The following is a 17,338-nucleotide window of genomic DNA, read 5'->3' on the forward strand; positions in this document are numbered from 1 at the left end:
CTTCATCTACAAATTGTGGGTACAATGCCTACCTTATTGGTTGTTACAAGAAACTGAGAGTTATAAATGAAAAACCTTCATTCCAGAGTTGTCTTTTCCTATAACAAAGCTCAACAACATCCCAAATTTGGAAATTAAAATTTCAGGCAAATCCCCAGAACAATTGTCATAAGGCTTTTTTCATATAGTTCATAGCTCATGGTCTGAATATACATGTTTTAAAATATCATATAATTGATGAGATCCATTAAGCTTCCAAAGATACATCTGGCTTTCTATTATGAATTCCAATACTTGAAACCCTTGGGGGAAAGTCTTCTGTAATAGGGTATGTCAAAACAAGCTCTGTTTTTGCTTATTTATACTAAATAGCCTCTAACCCCCAGTCCACTATGCTGTACAAGATTTATTTACAAAGTCTTTAGCCAGAGCTGGAGTTTCATGGGTTCTGAGTATACATGAACTTCCCTCCAGCAAATTATTTTGGGTTAGTTTTTGTGATGTGACTTTGATTTTAGTGTATTTGTCCACTTATGTTTAGAAAATACATAGTTATGAACAATTTTTTCCAGTGGGAAGTATTTTCATTTTAGAGTATATTATTTAGAACAAAGACTAAATGTAAATGAATACATTCCTGCATGGGTTATAAATTAAATTTCTGGACAGGGTCACGATCCTTATATCCTAAGCAAGGCAGAAAGTTATATAATTTTCAAAATTTTTAGTGAGATCAGTTGACCCATATTTTGAAGAGCATTCAAATTTCTCCCCGTGGAATAATGCAAAGCACACATTAACTGACATTTACCTAACTTTCTTATCTTTTAAAATCTATAAAAATTCTGGGTCCCTTGCTAAGTAAATTACATATTATTCTTCAAGATAATTGTCATGTGACTGCATTCATTGACTAACCTTGTGTTCTCGCCAAGAAACATTATTATTTGAAAAGAAATTGTTTTCATATGAGGTATGGAGAAAGGGATTCTAAAAGTACAAAAATCCTTGTCCAGATTTTCAGTATTTAATCAGGTGTTTTCAACACAGTGGTAAAACTGAAAATGGTAAAAATATTTGAAATTGATGTTTATCCTTATAATTAATTTTTCATAATATATTTAGCACAACATTCATAAAATAATTTCCTAAGTGAAATATTAATATACAAAATTTCATATAGTGGAGAAGCTATAGAAAGCTGACTTAACTATAGATTTAATAATATGTCAAAGCATTATTTATGTTGAGACTATTCAGTTTGCATAATGGTAATATACCCAGACGCATCTATGGAACACTTCACATTATTTAAAATGCTTTTACATACATTATCATTTATCATTTAATCACAAATAGTTACAAACATTAAGAAATTCTTTGTATAAGTCAAATACAGAAAAAAACTCAATTCATACTTCAAGTAACTTTTATTGGCATTTTGCTGACAATGAAATAGAGCATTTTCCCAAAAGAAATTAATATAGATTAGGAACAAATATGTCAGAAAGGTGGTTTCTCATTTGTGTATAAAAATGTATATACCACAACTGCTATCAATCTTATTTAGTCTACTCTTAGATAGGTAACTGCATTATAACTTGAATGGGCACAACTGGGGCACTGGCCAGACACCACAAAGCCTAGGGACTAGAGCCTGATATGTTAAAGCTAGGGTAGGAATTTGACAAGAAGGTGCCAAAATCCAGAAAGGAAATGGAGCGTGCAAACCATTGTTCTTAAGAAGCACAGGGAGTCATAGTTGGGAAAATCGAGTATGCCTAATAGAACCACAGCCTGGAGCAACATGAACAGGAGTCTGATCCAAGGGGCAACAACAGATGCGACTCTAATGGGATGGGAATGTGTGGCAAGTCCTGGGATTACCAGGTGTGGAGCTGGAGTGTGGGTTGCAAGGACTATGGGTTAGCTGGTATGAGGTGGACCTTACCTGAAGGTGCTCTCTGGGAAAGACAGATAAAACACATCAAGTCTTCTTGGTATTAACTACACCCCCGGTTATGATAATAGTTATTAAAATGCAATTCCATGGGGCACCTGAGTGTCTCGGTTCAGTGTCCGACTTTGGTTCAGGTCATGATCTCATGGTTTGTGAGTTCAAGTCGTGCATTGGGCTCTGTGATGACAGCTCAGAGCCTGGAGCCTGCTTCAAATTCTGTCTCCCTCTCTCTCTGCTCCCCTTCCAGTTGTACTCTTTTTCTCTTTCTCAAAAATAAATAAACATTAAAAACAAAATTTTAGTGCAATTCTACATAGGGATATGTTTTCTTATCCAGAATGCTTTAGTGGAAGTGGTCATGGAATTGCTGATTTGTACTTATTGATTTGAAATATTATTCAAACTAAATATTTAGGAATTGTATTCTGTCACTAACATTTATAAGTATTTAACATGATTATTAAATATCCTTAATAAAATCAATGTAATTACGAAATTACATTTTGAAGAAGAAGCTTAAATCCTTCATCCTAGTAAATAAGAATAAAAGTATTTTATCACTTTGACTAATATAATAGGTAATAAAAATTATTTGTTGGTTGAGCAAGAACTATTTTTGATTTGTTGCAATTTGGGGTGTGATTTAGGCTTATCATGGCACTATTGGGAAGTAAACAAAATTACTGCAATTTGTAATTTTTTTGTTCTTTTTACCTATGTAATCATGTAATTCCAGCAAGCCATTTATGTGATTCTAAATTCTCAATTCAGGGTCTTTCGTCTAAAAAATGTACTTACATATCCCTCCTTTTGATTTTCACAGAGGATGTTTCAGCCTTATGTTAGTTTTTAATTTGTAATACATGTGTTTTTCTGAAAAATGTTCTGAGACACTTTCGTGTCTTGTGAAATTAAGGGAAATAATTCTCCACTAAGAGCTGTTGGCTGATACAGGAAAAAATAACATGGTAAAATAGCAGCTCACAGGAAGGTTTTCAAAATGCATATCTCTATTGATTCAGGGCAAATTGTTTGAATCAAAAAATCAAACTCTGGAACTAGCTTTAAGATACTAAGCAGCACATAAAAAGAACAGAAATATGCTAAGGCCTTAAGGAAAATTTCAGGAACAAAGGATAACAATTTCTAAGGACCCAAAAGAATCAAAAGTTGTACTTTCCTGAAATTGGTCACTAACATGTGCCTTGAATTAAATATTTGAAAAAGTATAGATTTAAAAATGAAGTTAAAATTCCCACAACTATTGTTTGTATTAAAGATCCATTGTCTTCTCTTCTCCTGACCCCTACAGTAGGGGGCTGACCTTCACCATTGATTGACACAGGAAGAGAAATCAGACGTCACTCCAGAGATTGACCTGGCCAGGGCAGGAAACAATTTTTCTGGGAACCACACAGCATTTATAAGTCTCTTGATAACTGCACCTACAGTGTCTAGGTTTCTTCTTTTGGCTCCTGTTTTTCTATGCACTGCTGGTCACAGGGGCTCTTCCTCTAGTTTCAGTGCAACCAGTAATGTAGCTGCTACAGACGCAAGCAATTGAGAGATATAGTTGATGTTGATTCACTTAAAGTCTGATGATCAAGACCCAGTTTGTGACAGGGTAGGGGGCTAGATTTCTCTTCTGTGCCCGGAACAACACGGTTTTGTGCTCTGAGATGCTGCACAGTAAATGTAATGGACATTTATGTGTATGTGCCTGGGTGTTTTCCAATATCCTGAGAGACTTCTGAAAACAAGTGTGCACGCACACACACACACTCTCACACACATTTATCAGCAAGGCCAAAGGACCAAGTGAGTTGTAGGAAAGCTTAGTTTAATCTTCAAACTAGAGATGACATCACTACTGATAAAAATAAAATTCTTTGGAGTAAGACTGCCTGAGACATGGCCTAGGCCAGAGGTTTTCATCACTCAGATAATCAGGAAAAATCTCCTATTCTAGCTGCTTAGCCACAAGTGTCAACTGAGACAGTGCTGTTGAACACCCTCATTTGCCACACACACACACACACACACACACACACGGATTTCTACAACCCTTAACTCCTCTGTGTTGAGGTCGGTGGTCCTACACTTCCTTCTGCTCTTTCCTCAGATCAGAGAGTGAAAATTTAAGCCCATGTACACAGAAACACATAGGCAATCTCCTAAATATTCGTTTGGCTAACGGTCCAACAAATTCCAGTACTCTAAGGATTAACCAGTCACTTTATTTCTTTTGGAAGGCTCTGCTATAACTGAAGCCCGACATTTTGTTTATCTTCCAGTGTTTATCTTCCAGGGAACATACTCAATGCGCTCATCATGACAAAGTACCTGTAGTGGAGATGCATTTTTAAATTGTGAAACTTGAAGGCTTTTTTGGAGGAGCAGGGGTTATTATCTAATTTTTAATTTTTTTCGTTCTTTGTAGGAATGGACAAAATATAAGATTCTTAGAGATTTAAACAACTTTAGGCAGTGTTTCTAGCCCCTCTTTAGTGTCAAGTTAAGCAGATCTGCCTGTATGTTAAACGGATATTAGAAACCTATAAATATAAACAAATCTCATTTAAGTTAATTGTTCTGACCTGCCCCCCTCCCACAACAACACCCTTAGGAGAGCTGCTAACAAACAGTGGAAGAAAAATTTGCATTTCAGAGCTCTTTATTTCCCCAGTTAGGCACCAGTGTGGGTTCTCATGAATAATGCAAAGATACAGCTCAGGAAGCTAAAAAGAGAATAAAGAAAAGCAAATGGAGATAACAAATGACTCTACAAACTATATCATTAATCCTTGAATGACTGAGAATTGATTATTAGTGAGCTAATTTTTTGTTTGTTTAGTTATTGACTACAGAGAGGTGGCTTTACAGAGTATCATAAAGCCTGATTGAACAGATGCTCTCTCAAAACGCTCAGGTCCCTATTTTTTCCCTTAATGGGTGTCAACCCTAGAATTATTTAAAGTAATATATTATGAGTGAGGAAAGAAATTGAGTAAGATTTTAGTTCCTTCTCTAAATACATTTTCTTGGAAGTAAGGGAACTCAGGAACTGTATTGCTTGTCTCAATGGCTAGATTTTTGGCATTTGAATGTAAACAAATAACTCTAATATGATGTAAGTGTTTTATTCAAAATATGTGCTATGGGAGAACAGACCATAAATTATATCAATAGCAATTAAGATATGTATTCTTAGCCTTTTTTGGACCCACATTGTATTTAATTAACACTCAAAATTCAACAAATATTTATTGAGCATGTATTATGTGCCAGATACTTACATTTTAACAATGTAACATTTTTAACTATTATCTCAATTAAAAAAACAAAAAATTATTAAATAAATGTAGATTAATGGAGATAGCCAAAGATTTGCCTTTGGAGACATGAGAGGGAGGAGGAATTCAGAGACCTGGCTAAGACCAGAGGTGTATTGCTAAATGTTTAACAATTGGCTCTCTAGGTTAAAAAAAAAAAGGGGGGTAGAGGTCCAGTTTGTAGCATTACTAATTAATAATGATATAAATATGACTGCCATGTTTGATTTCAAAATACAGTATGACATCACTGAATGTGGAATTGGGAAAAGATGCACACTATCCATTCTCCTGATTCATTTTGAACCCAGTATAGCCATAATTTAGTACTCACCAGACAACAGCTTTCCAGGGTCATTCTGAGAACCTATTTATGATTACAAAACAGGCAGATCTGGGAAATAGAATAGGTTTGCAGAATGTCTCAAAAACGTACATGGATATATTAACGTATGCTCCCATTGTCTTTATCTCTTGTCTTCTCTTGATTTTAGAGGGTCTACTCTCATTTCTTGTCTCTCTTTAACCCTCTGCTACATTTGAGCACCTGATCTCTGCTATTACAAAGAGAAAAACAACTTCTGCTATGGAAAGCTGGCAATAACTATGAGCTACTTCAGCAACATCGTTTGCCATTTTGTCACATAGTATTAAAAAATTGTGTTGAGGGGCACCTGGGTGGGTTGAGAGTTCAACTCTGGTTCAGGTCATGATCTCACGGTCATGATTTCAGGCCCAACATGGGGCTCTGTGCTGACAGTTCAGAGCCTGGATGCTGTTTAGGATTCTGTGTCTCCCTCTTTCTCTGCCCTTCTCCTGCTCATGCTCTGTCTCTGAAAAATAAATAAACATTAAAAAATATATAAAAATTTGTGTTGAGATTTAATAAAATTGGTAAACATTTCTACTTCTTCAAGGAAATTTTTAAATGAAACTTGCAGGTTTTCATTGAGATTGTGTTGAGATAAAAAATTCAGTGACTCTAAGCCTTCATTGGAGCTTAATTTTCAGTTTATCCATTATTGCTTTACACCGTCAGTGCAAATGTCAAAAAAATATAAAGGGCAAATAAATAACATGTTTGTGTTATTATTAAAATAATTTTTAACCTTGCAAGCCCTGTGAAAGGATCTCTAGGTGCCCTAAAGGTCCAAAGATAACACTTTGAGAATTACTCAAAGTCACAATGTCTCTTGGTTTTGGTTATTGCAGTAGGCTTCCCACATCCATTCTGGCCACTTTGTAATCCATCCACCAACAATCAGGCAATTCTAATCATGTCACTCCCTCCTCATAAAACCTTTTTATGACCTCCCATTACTCTTATGATGAAATTAAAACCGGCTGACAAAGCCCTCTAGGATTTGGTCCTTGCCTACTTCTATGGTTTCATACCTCTCTGTTTTCTTCAATCTATTTGCAACAGCCACACTAGCTCCTTTCTCTTCCTCAAACACAATAGATTCATCCTTGCCCCCAAAACCTTTGCTCACGTTCTTCTTTGTGCTTGCAGTGTTTTCTCTATTCTCCATTTATCTGATTAACTTGACACATCCTGCAAATGTCAATTTAAATCTTACTTGAAGAGGCTTTTCCTGCCTGACTCCCAATACATTAGATCCTCCTGTTGTAAGTTCTCACACTCTTGTAATTATATAATTAGTGTTGTGCTTATTTTTGTAGATCTGCCTCCTCCATGAGACTGCTATTGTTCTTATGGAAGAGACTGTGTCTGTCATGCTTCCCACTGTATCCCTAATAGGGAAAGGGCTTGAATGCTGTCTGATTTTATTGAAGGGTAATCACTTAGCATAAAAAAATAAAGAATTGGATGATTATCTACATGTAAATATCAATCTATTGCCTCCTATATTCATGTACAACACTGACCCTAAGGGCCTCAATTCAAGGAGCAACAAAGTATCTTAATCTAGCACCAAATTACCTTATAAAACTTTTATTACTAAAAAAAAAAAAAGCAAACTGGAGGTGAAGAGAACACATTTCTTATTTCCTACAGGAATCAAATTGGAGCCAGACCAATATGGCTGTACTCAAATTTGAAACTCAATTCCAATAATGAAAGTTTTGTTACAGAGATAAACTTTTCATATCTAAATTTCTCTTTCCTTTAATTTGATGTCTCTCCAAGGAAGTTCCTAAATTCTTCATATAAATATAACTTGGACAATCAGCAGTCATTTTATTATCTCATCGATTCCTCCATTTCAGTAAAAATGTTGAATAGGTACTAGCGCTGAATCAAGTCTGTAACTTCTTGACTTTCTGGAAAACTTATTATACCCTCAAGCTTAACACCACAGTAAATCTTACCTCTAGAAAATACTGTGGTTCTCTTCCTAGTAAAGAAAAATGTATTAGAAATTAAGTAACTCCAGGAAACTCAAAGCTCTTTAAGATATGCCCAGTATGGCATGTGCATGTATTATGTCAAATGGACAACAAGCAGGTGACTACACACAGTAGCCTAAGAAGGTACCATTAAATATTACAATTTTTAATATTTATTTTCTTCTCAGTTCAAAAAAAGCTACCAAAATAATCTGACTTCCTGAAATACTCCTATATTCTCTGTTAATTTTACTCATGCTGAAATTGATGTATCTAATATAAATTAATGACTTGCTATGAACAATTCATAATAAGTCATAAAACTCAGGATTGCTTATTGATAAAAAAAATGTGTTGAACAGCTAAATATTTTATTTATAATGCCTCAACTACATTTGGAATCATGTGAGGCATTTTTTTTTACTTTTCTATTTCCTGCAGTATTCCTCCCAAAGCTGGAGTTTGTTTTAAAAAGACAAAGATTAAACATTGCAGTGAATTATTTCCCCGCCTATGTGCAAACACCTTTTTCTTTTTGCTTGTCTTTGTGAATTTTTGAAATCTAATATTTATTACATTGTGTTTAAAAAAGAGACAGGTTAACATGCAGTTTGAAAAAGAAAAGATGGTAACTGTAACAGATCTAATTACAATAACTTTCTGTAATTGGGTCAGCAAGAGGCTAGGAATGAATGTATTTATAATGGAAAAGGGAACTTTGCTGGAACATTTTCTTCTCTTTCTTATGTCCATTTACTATGTTAACAGAAAGGGAGCATGAGTGGGGGAAGGGCAGAGAGATCAGGTGAAAACCCTGCCTAATACAACTTTTCAATATTTATATATTCAAGCATTTATTCAAACTGTATGACAGACACTGGGCTAATGCTGGAGGTTATTTTTTTTAACTTGCCCTGAAGAAGCCCATTTTTGCCCTGAAGATGAAATGTGTATCTTCCACTGAGTAGAATGTTAATATATAAACATTAATATATTTGCCACCTTGAAGATATGCAAGGACATTAAACAATTTAATATACCTGAAATCTTACTTTTATTTTTAAAGATGTCACCAGCACTTTATTTAATGCATTTAATACTTTTCACATAAATAATACTGAACTTCCCTTAGATCAGCACAAATAATGATGTTTCTAATATTTTATTTAATTGTACTTCATAGTGATTATTATTTATATAAGTTTCTTTAGTATAATATATTAGTATATGGCATAGTATATATATATGTGTTTTATATTAAATATTTAAGGTTTTTGCCATATTTTAGGTAATAACAAGTTAAAAACTTGCCCAGTATTTAGACTATGATTTAGTTTTATGTCTAATAGAGAGCACTCATGTATTAACATATGTATAAATACTAACAAGTAGTGTATTTCTCGTAAGTACTATAAGCTTAACTATACTTACATAACCATAAGAATAACCATAAGCATATGCACTAATATAAAGATAAGTACTAATAGTTTCTTTTTTAAATTTCTTGCATTGGGTATTATTTTAATGCATGATATGTAATATCATTAATAAAAATGATGGACTGATTTGCACATAAGGAAAGGGACTTAATATGTTAGCCTTTCCAAGAATATTGAGCGTGGGCTATGGAGCCGAGCTGCAAAGTCTGTTCAATTCCCAGCTCTCCACACACTAGAAATAACTTTGAAAAAGTCATTAAACTCATCTCTGTTTCAATTTCCTCGCTGGGAAAGTAGAAAATAATATTTGTCTCTTCATAGGGTAATTGTGAGAGTTACAAAAAAGATTCAAGAAAATTACTTTCTGTAGTTCCTGACACATAGTAAATGCTCAACAAAATATTATTATCATCATCATCAGGAATATTGCAAGGTAAACTAAATGTTTTTAGGATTTTACATCATCGACTTAAAGGAGATATTTGTGCGAGGAGCTTGCCAATATTCACCTGTTATGATAGTATCTGTGTTCACAGAAAACTAAACCAGAGTTTAAATACTGGAAGATTTTTACTCCATATATCTAAATTTGTAGATCAAACCTTCAAATATTTTTATTTCCTTAAAGAATGTTAATTTGTCTTTTTCTTCCCAGTATAAGATTAGAAAATCCATATCCTTTTGTAATTTGTGTGCTTTGTTTTGAAGAATATATTTTGGACATAGAGTTATTACAAAAGATGTCCTTCATGTTGAAAACAAATTTATTTTTCTTTGAAGGACATGTGTGTTGAATTTTAAAATACGACTTTTATTCTCTATGCCTATAAATGGATACATTAAAAATGGAAAAAACTTCTAAGAAAACATTTCTGTTTTCTTAAATACTGCCCTGGGAAAGATGTAATATTTGTGAAAGACTCTGATCCGAAAGTATGATCAGAAATTTTCAAGTAGAGCATTGAATTAGATCTCTAAATGCCACCATGCACTAAGTAAACAGACTTAGCTGGCAGTGCAAATCAAATTGGGAAAACTGAATATCTCAGAAACGGTGCCAGTTTCACACACTTCAACGATTTACATCTTTGGATTTATGCTGAAGCTAGTAGTATAGTATATGAAATATTCCATGAGTTTGATTTAAACCTTACCTTTAAAGGTATGCACCTGTAATTCCTCAACTGTTTAGTTTCAGGAAATTTGAAGGGAATAACTGGCTTCAAACTGGCGAGCTAAATAGGGAAATGTGGGCAGTAAACAAGTGTGCTTTGGAACCCCAATTTCTCTCTTCATATTATTGTTGAGACCATTAGCTACTATAACAAATAAGTTTATAGATGTATGATAGCTCACATACAATAGATATTTATTTTCTACCAAAGCTAAGTCCAAAATGAGAGTTCTTTTCTGACAGATGGTCTCCTTCGAGCAGATATTCAGAGACCCAGGCTCCTTCTAGTTTTGGCTCCATTATTTTCAACATGTTTCCAATATGGCCATGCTAGTCTACAACCAATTACATGAGGGAGGAATACATAGCATGAGGAAAGGTTTCCTGAACCAGGCCTGGGAAAGAGACATACACCACTTCCACTCATATTCCACTGGCTGGAGCTCAGCCATGTGAAAAGGAAGCTGGGAAATATAGCCCAAGATATGCCAGGAATGACAAGCCACAGTGCCACACCCTCCTTGATAATCTGCAGCCTGCAGGCTATATAGTTTCCTTTCCTCAGTCACCAGTGCTTTCCTCCTTGCCTCTATCACCTCTTCATTTGCTCAAGGAAAGTAGTCTCATTAATTAATTCACAGTTCTGTGTCAGTCCCGGGTGTGCATTTTAAAAGCAGAAGCCTGGAGAATGATTATTCACTCTGTAGAAGACAAATGGAGAAGTTTTGTTGTTGTTGTTGTTGTTGTTGTTTGTTGCTTGTTGTTTTGTGAATGGTTTGGTAAAACAGGATCAAAAAATAAGCAAGCGCTTCTTACTCCACAAATAAGACAAATTCCAAAAAGGAGTCGAATTTCTGGAAAATGGGGGGAAGGAGACAAATTCAAGAATATATGTTATAAAATCTATTCAAGTCTGGATTTTTTTTCCCCATCTCTTTATTTATTCACAATATAAGCTAGTGGCAGGTTGGTGTCTCTACTGGTATTAGGTAAAAGATGTGTGTATCTTTATTCCTTTACTGACTTAGCATGCATAAAAGATCTAATAGAAATCGCAGATGCAACATGTTCCAAAACTGAAATGTTGACTTTCCTCCACAAACTTGTTCCACCCACATCCTTTCCCTTCTCCGCTAATGCAACTCTATCCTAACACTTGCACAGAACTAAAACTTTAGAGTCATTTTTCACTTTCCTCCTTCTCTCACATCTCTTATCCAAGTTTCCAGGAAATACTGTTGACTACATATTCAAAATGCTCAGAATATGAACACTTCTCATCTTTACTGCTCAATATTCTGTTGAAGTAGTTCAGTCTATTACCTGGACTACTTAAAAAGACTCCTAATTGGGGTGCCTGGATGGCTCAGTCAGTTAAGGGTCCGACTTGATTTCACCTCAGGTCATGATCTCACAGTTTGTGGGTTCAAGCCCTTCATTGGGCTCTGCACTGACAGCGTGGAGCCTGGTTGGGATTCTCTCTCTCCCTCTCTCTCTCTGCCCTTCCTTCCCTTGCCTGCTCTCTCTGTCTCTCTCTCTCTCAAAATAAATAAATAAATTTAAAAAAAAAAAGAAAGAAAGCCTAAGTAATTTCACTGCTTCTGCTTTTACCTACCACCATCACCACAGTCACCTCCATACCCCTCTGCTCATACACACACAGAATCTACTCTCGGCCCATGGGTTAGAGGGAAAAGCCAAGGTAGGGTGCTATTGCAGTAATCCAGGTGAGAGACAAGTGCTGCTGCCACTCTCCCCTTCAGTCAGTCTACTTTAGCCATGATGACCTCATTGCTGGTTTTGAACAAGCTAGATATTGTCTTACATTTCTCTTTCTCTTCCAAACAAGACTCTTAAATATTCCGATGTTCCAATTCCTATCTTCCCACTCAGAATTTCCAAGTCTTCTTAAACCAATTTCCTTTTTTTAAATTGAGGTATAATCAACATATAACATTATATTAGTTTCAGGTGTACAATATAATGATTTGATATTTGCATATATTGTGATATGAAGTAAAATATCACCAAAAAGCCCCCAAAATTAAACATATGCACATAAAATATCATATATAAAGATATATGATATATTTAAAATTTTTAAATATAGCAAATAAAGCACATAGATATAAATAATAGATAAAATAAAAATATAAAAACAAAACTACAGTAAGTCTCGTTGACATACATATATAGGACTTTTAAGATCTACTTTCTTGGGGCACTTAGGTGGCTCAGTTGGTTGAGCATCCACGATTGTGAGATCAAGCTCTGTGTCAAAATCTGCACTGAGCATGGAACTTGCTTAAAATTCTCTCTCCCCTTCCCTCTCTCCCTCTTGCATGTATGCACACTCTTTCTCTCTCTCCTTATTGCTCTCTCTCAAACAATACACACACACACACACACACACACACACACACACACACAGGGGATGCCTGAGCGGCTCAGTTGGTCAAGCATCAGACTCTTGATTTCAGCGAAGGTCATGATCCCACACACCTGGGATGGAGCCCTGAGTTGGGCTCTGCCCTGAGTATGGAGCTTACTTAAGATTCTCTCTCTCTGTCTCTCTCTCTCTCTCTCTCTCTCTCTCCATCCACCCTCTGGCCCCTGTCCCCTGCTCACTCTCTCTCTAAAATAAAATTTAAAAATTGAAATCTACTTTCTTCACAACTGTCAAATATGCAATACAGTATTAATTATAGTCACCATGATGTACGTTACATCCCCATGACTTATTTATATTATAACCGGAAACTTTTGTCTTTGACAACCACCATCCTCCATGTCACCCATCACTCACCCCTTCCCTGCCTCTGAAACCACAAATCTGTCTCATTTTTGTTTGTTTGTTTGTTTTAAAGATTTCACATACAAGTGAGATCATATGGTATTTGTCTCTCTCTGAGTTATTTCACTCTGCAAAATGCTTTCAAGGCCCATCCATTTTGTTGCAAAGAGTGCGATTTCATTTTTTATAGCTAAATAATAGTCCACTGTGTCTATATACTCCATTTTAAAAATTCATCTATTTATGAACACTTACATTGTTCCTGTGTATTGACTGTTGAATATAATTCTGAAATGAACATGTGGGTCCTTACATCCTTCAAGTTAGTGTTTCCATTTTCTTCAGATAAATACTCAAAAGTGGAATTGCTGGATCCCATGGAAGTTCTATTTTTAAGTTTTTGAGGAAATTCCTTATGATCTTCCATAGTGACTACTAAATTACATTACCACTAACAGTACACAAGTGTTCCCTTTTCTCCACATGCTCACCAGTATTTGTTTCTTCTTATCTTTTTGATAATAAGCATTCTAATGGGTATGAAGTAATATCTCTTTGTGGTTTTACTTTGCATTTCCATGATGATTAGTGCTGTTGAGCATCTTTTCATGTATATGTTAGCCACCTATATGTCTATTTTGGAAAAATGTCTATTCAGATGCTCTGCCCACTTTTCAATTGGGTTGTTTTTGTTTTGCTATTGAGTTGTGAAGGGCTTTTAAAAATACTTTTAACATGTTAACCCCTTATCAGATATATGACTTGCAAATATTATCTCCCACTCAGTATATTGCCTTTTTGTTTTGTTGATGGTTTCCTTTGCTCTGTAGAAGCTCTCACAGTGATTTGTCCCACATGTTGATTTTTGCTTTTGTTTCCTTTGCTTTTGGTCTCAAGTCTAAGAAATCATTGTTAGTAATGTCAAAGAGCTTACCAGATTTTTCTATTCTATGTAATATATAATGCTTCCTAACATACTTTAGAAGTTGGATGATTTTTATATTCATTGTTTGCCTCTCTTTCAGAATGTAAGCTCCACCAAAGCAGAGATTTCTCTTGTCATTTTTCCCATTGCTGTCTTTCCAGTGCCTAGAAGAATACCTGACACGTAATAGATATTCTGTTAATATTTACTGTACATTGATTGAATTTTTCTAGATAGTAGCATATAATTTAAAATTGGTGGTCCTGTAAGTTTTAAGCTTTTCTCAGTCACAACTACATGATAAAAAAGTCTAATCAAAATTCTTAAGACAAACATTTCTTACAGTATGTTTGATGGAAAATTAATCTTACAAAATACTCTTGCAGATAAGTTTATAAAATATGGCATACCATGTCTACTTCTTATAGATTTGCAAAGTGTGTTAGTATATTATAGTCTCTGAGATAGTTTTCTATACAAAAACCTGCTTGATTCTAATCCAACGTTTCCTAAATTTATTTAATTTATTTAATGTAAATAAATTATTTTTTTCCATAGGGCAGCTATCGACACTCATGGAATTTTTGTTCTGATGCTTACACTGGGGAAACATTATTTTAGACCAGTGATTTAAAAATAATAATATCCAAATGTGTTTTAACCCAGAAATACAGTTTGGCTCAACATATGAAAATCAATCATTGTAATATAGTATATTAGGTAGATAAAAGATAAAAACCACCTGATCATCTCAAAAATTTTTCATGATAAAAACATTTAACCAATGAGGAGTAGAAGGAAATTTCTTCAACCCAATAAAGGACATCTACAAAAAAGAAAAAAAAAAGAAAGAAAAGAAAAAGAAGAAGAGAAGGAAAGAAAAAAAACCCCAGCTTACATCATGAATGGTGAAAAACTGAGTTTTCCCCCCTATAGTCAGGAATCAGAAAAGAATGTTCATTTTTCACTATTTTTACAGAACATTAAACTGGAGATACTAGGCCAGGCAGTTAGATAAGAAAAAAGAAACAGAAGTATCCAGATTGGAAAAGAAGGAAAACCATCTCTATATAAAGGCTAGAGGATTTTTATGTTAAACACACCTAAACTATTAGAGCTAATAAAATGAGTTCAGCACTGCTGGATATAAGACCAATGTGCAAACATTGACTATATTACTATACTCTAAAAATGAGCAAACTAGAAAACAATTTCATTGATAATAGCATCAAAAAAGAATAAAATACTAAGGAATAAATCTAATGAAAGAAGTGTAATGTAAGTATACTGAAAACTACAGAACATCATTAAAATAAATCAATGAAGACCTACATAAATGGAAAAATATATTCATATATTAATGGATGGAAAGAATCAATATTGTTATGATGGCATTACTCCCTGGATTGATCTATAGACTTAGCACAATCCCTATCAAAATGTCTGTTGGCATTTTTTTTCAGAAATTGACAAGCTGATCCTAAAAAGGAGATTCAGGGGACCCCCAAATAGAAAACAATATTGAAAAAGAACAGAGCTAGAAAATACACTTCTCTATTTCAATAGTACAAGGCTATAATCAAGGTGGTACGGAACTAGCCTAAAGAAAGATAATTGAGAATTTTCACAACAAATTAATGATAGAGCTAGGATTTAAACCCAAATTAGATGTAAAAATCTATGTTTTTCTTACGACCACATAAGTTTTTTGCCTGTTGCTATTCTCTATATTCTCCACAATCCCTACCCCAGGACCATGTACCTAATACACACTCAATAGTAACCAGTGAGTGAATAAATGTGCTTCTGGTGATAATAGCCATCCTATGAGGAAGTGAGTGGCATGTAAAGAAGGATAATTATATTTTTAAGTACAACCTACCAGTAATTTTGCAGCCAGAGAAAGAAATTAAAAGCTATAATTGTTTATGTTCTGAGTAGAAAGCACAGATGGAGTGTCTACATTCTAATATTCTTCACCCTTCAGAATGGATTGGTTAAGAATATGAGTTAAATATGAGTAAAATGAGAGTATGAGTAAAAATGATCAGACTGAAATATGAGACACTCCCAGACTTAAGACCAAAACTAAAATTAGAGCAATTAGGAGACATAATCTCATAGTTCTACTTTTCCTGCCAACTTGTCATTTTGAGTGAGATTAAGATAAGTGTTAGCTCTATGGGATGGAAACTTACATACATACTAATACACGTGACTTTTCTTGGGAAAAGACCCTGTAACTTTTAAGATCCTAGGAGATTTTTAGTCTTGGAATATATTCACAAAACAAATCAATCATAAAGAGTTTAATGTCATCAATGACTAATGGGCACCATCTCAAACCTGCCTCCTCCAACATAGGGAATACAGTGCTGCCACAGTCAAGGTCAGAGGCAATAGTGTTGGAGCACTACGTGTCTTTCTAACAAATTTAGACTTGACAGTTATTTTGTCTTTCTCCTGTCCTAGTGGATCAGTCCACAGGAACGTGGCACATTTTCTGGAAGCTGAGGGAATACATACCAACCTATCTGCCTCCATTCTAAGATGGATGCCCTACACATCAGGTCATAGGTACAGTACACTAGTGACAGCTGTTTGATAACACAAGGGAAGGATGTCCAGAGGAGATTGCGGGTGAAGGCTAGGCCACACCGCTCAACTTTCTATGTGTCTCCTTTTATAGACCTGAGAGCTAACCACAAGCAGTTGCATGCTTTGATAAAAGTGGATCATAGAAATGGAAATACGTGCCATATCTGGCACACACTGTAGGCTCGTTTCTTTGAACAGTTGAATGTAAACAGTTGTCTTTTACAGGGTAGTAATGTCTAGCAGGTATTTTTAAAGGATTTATGTTTTATCTTATAATATTATATAAGTCAAGCCATCTTAGGTAAAGCAAAACATCTGAATATTGGTATTTCATTGTCACTAACCCATAAAATCATCTAGAATAACTTGCTTCATTTTTAGAACTTAAACTTTTATGCTTATGAAAACAACAACAATAAAAGTCATCCTTCTATTCCTGTGTTAACAGGAAAGCTATTGCACAGATAACGTAAAATATCACTTTGTTATGAAGTTAGCCCTGAATGAGTGATGTGGGCCTGGGCTGGAAGAGTACAAGACCTTATAGGGTGCCTTCTTGAGAGCTAAAGTTAAAAGGCTAATTTATCTTCCTACCGCTGTTTATCTTTTGCTCTGATTTTAGTATTTAGCTCTCTTAACTTGTTATATTATATATATAATAATTATATATATATTAATAGTATATATATGTATAATTTTGTAAGACACCTGCCCAAAACACTTTTGGAGAAAAAGTGGGGGTATAAATAATCCAATTTTACTGA

This window comes from Suricata suricatta, chromosome 1, assembly GCF_006229205.1.
Source record: "Suricata suricatta isolate VVHF042 chromosome 1, meerkat_22Aug2017_6uvM2_HiC, whole genome shotgun sequence".
NCBI lineage: Eukaryota > Metazoa > Chordata > Mammalia > Carnivora > Herpestidae > Suricata > Suricata suricatta.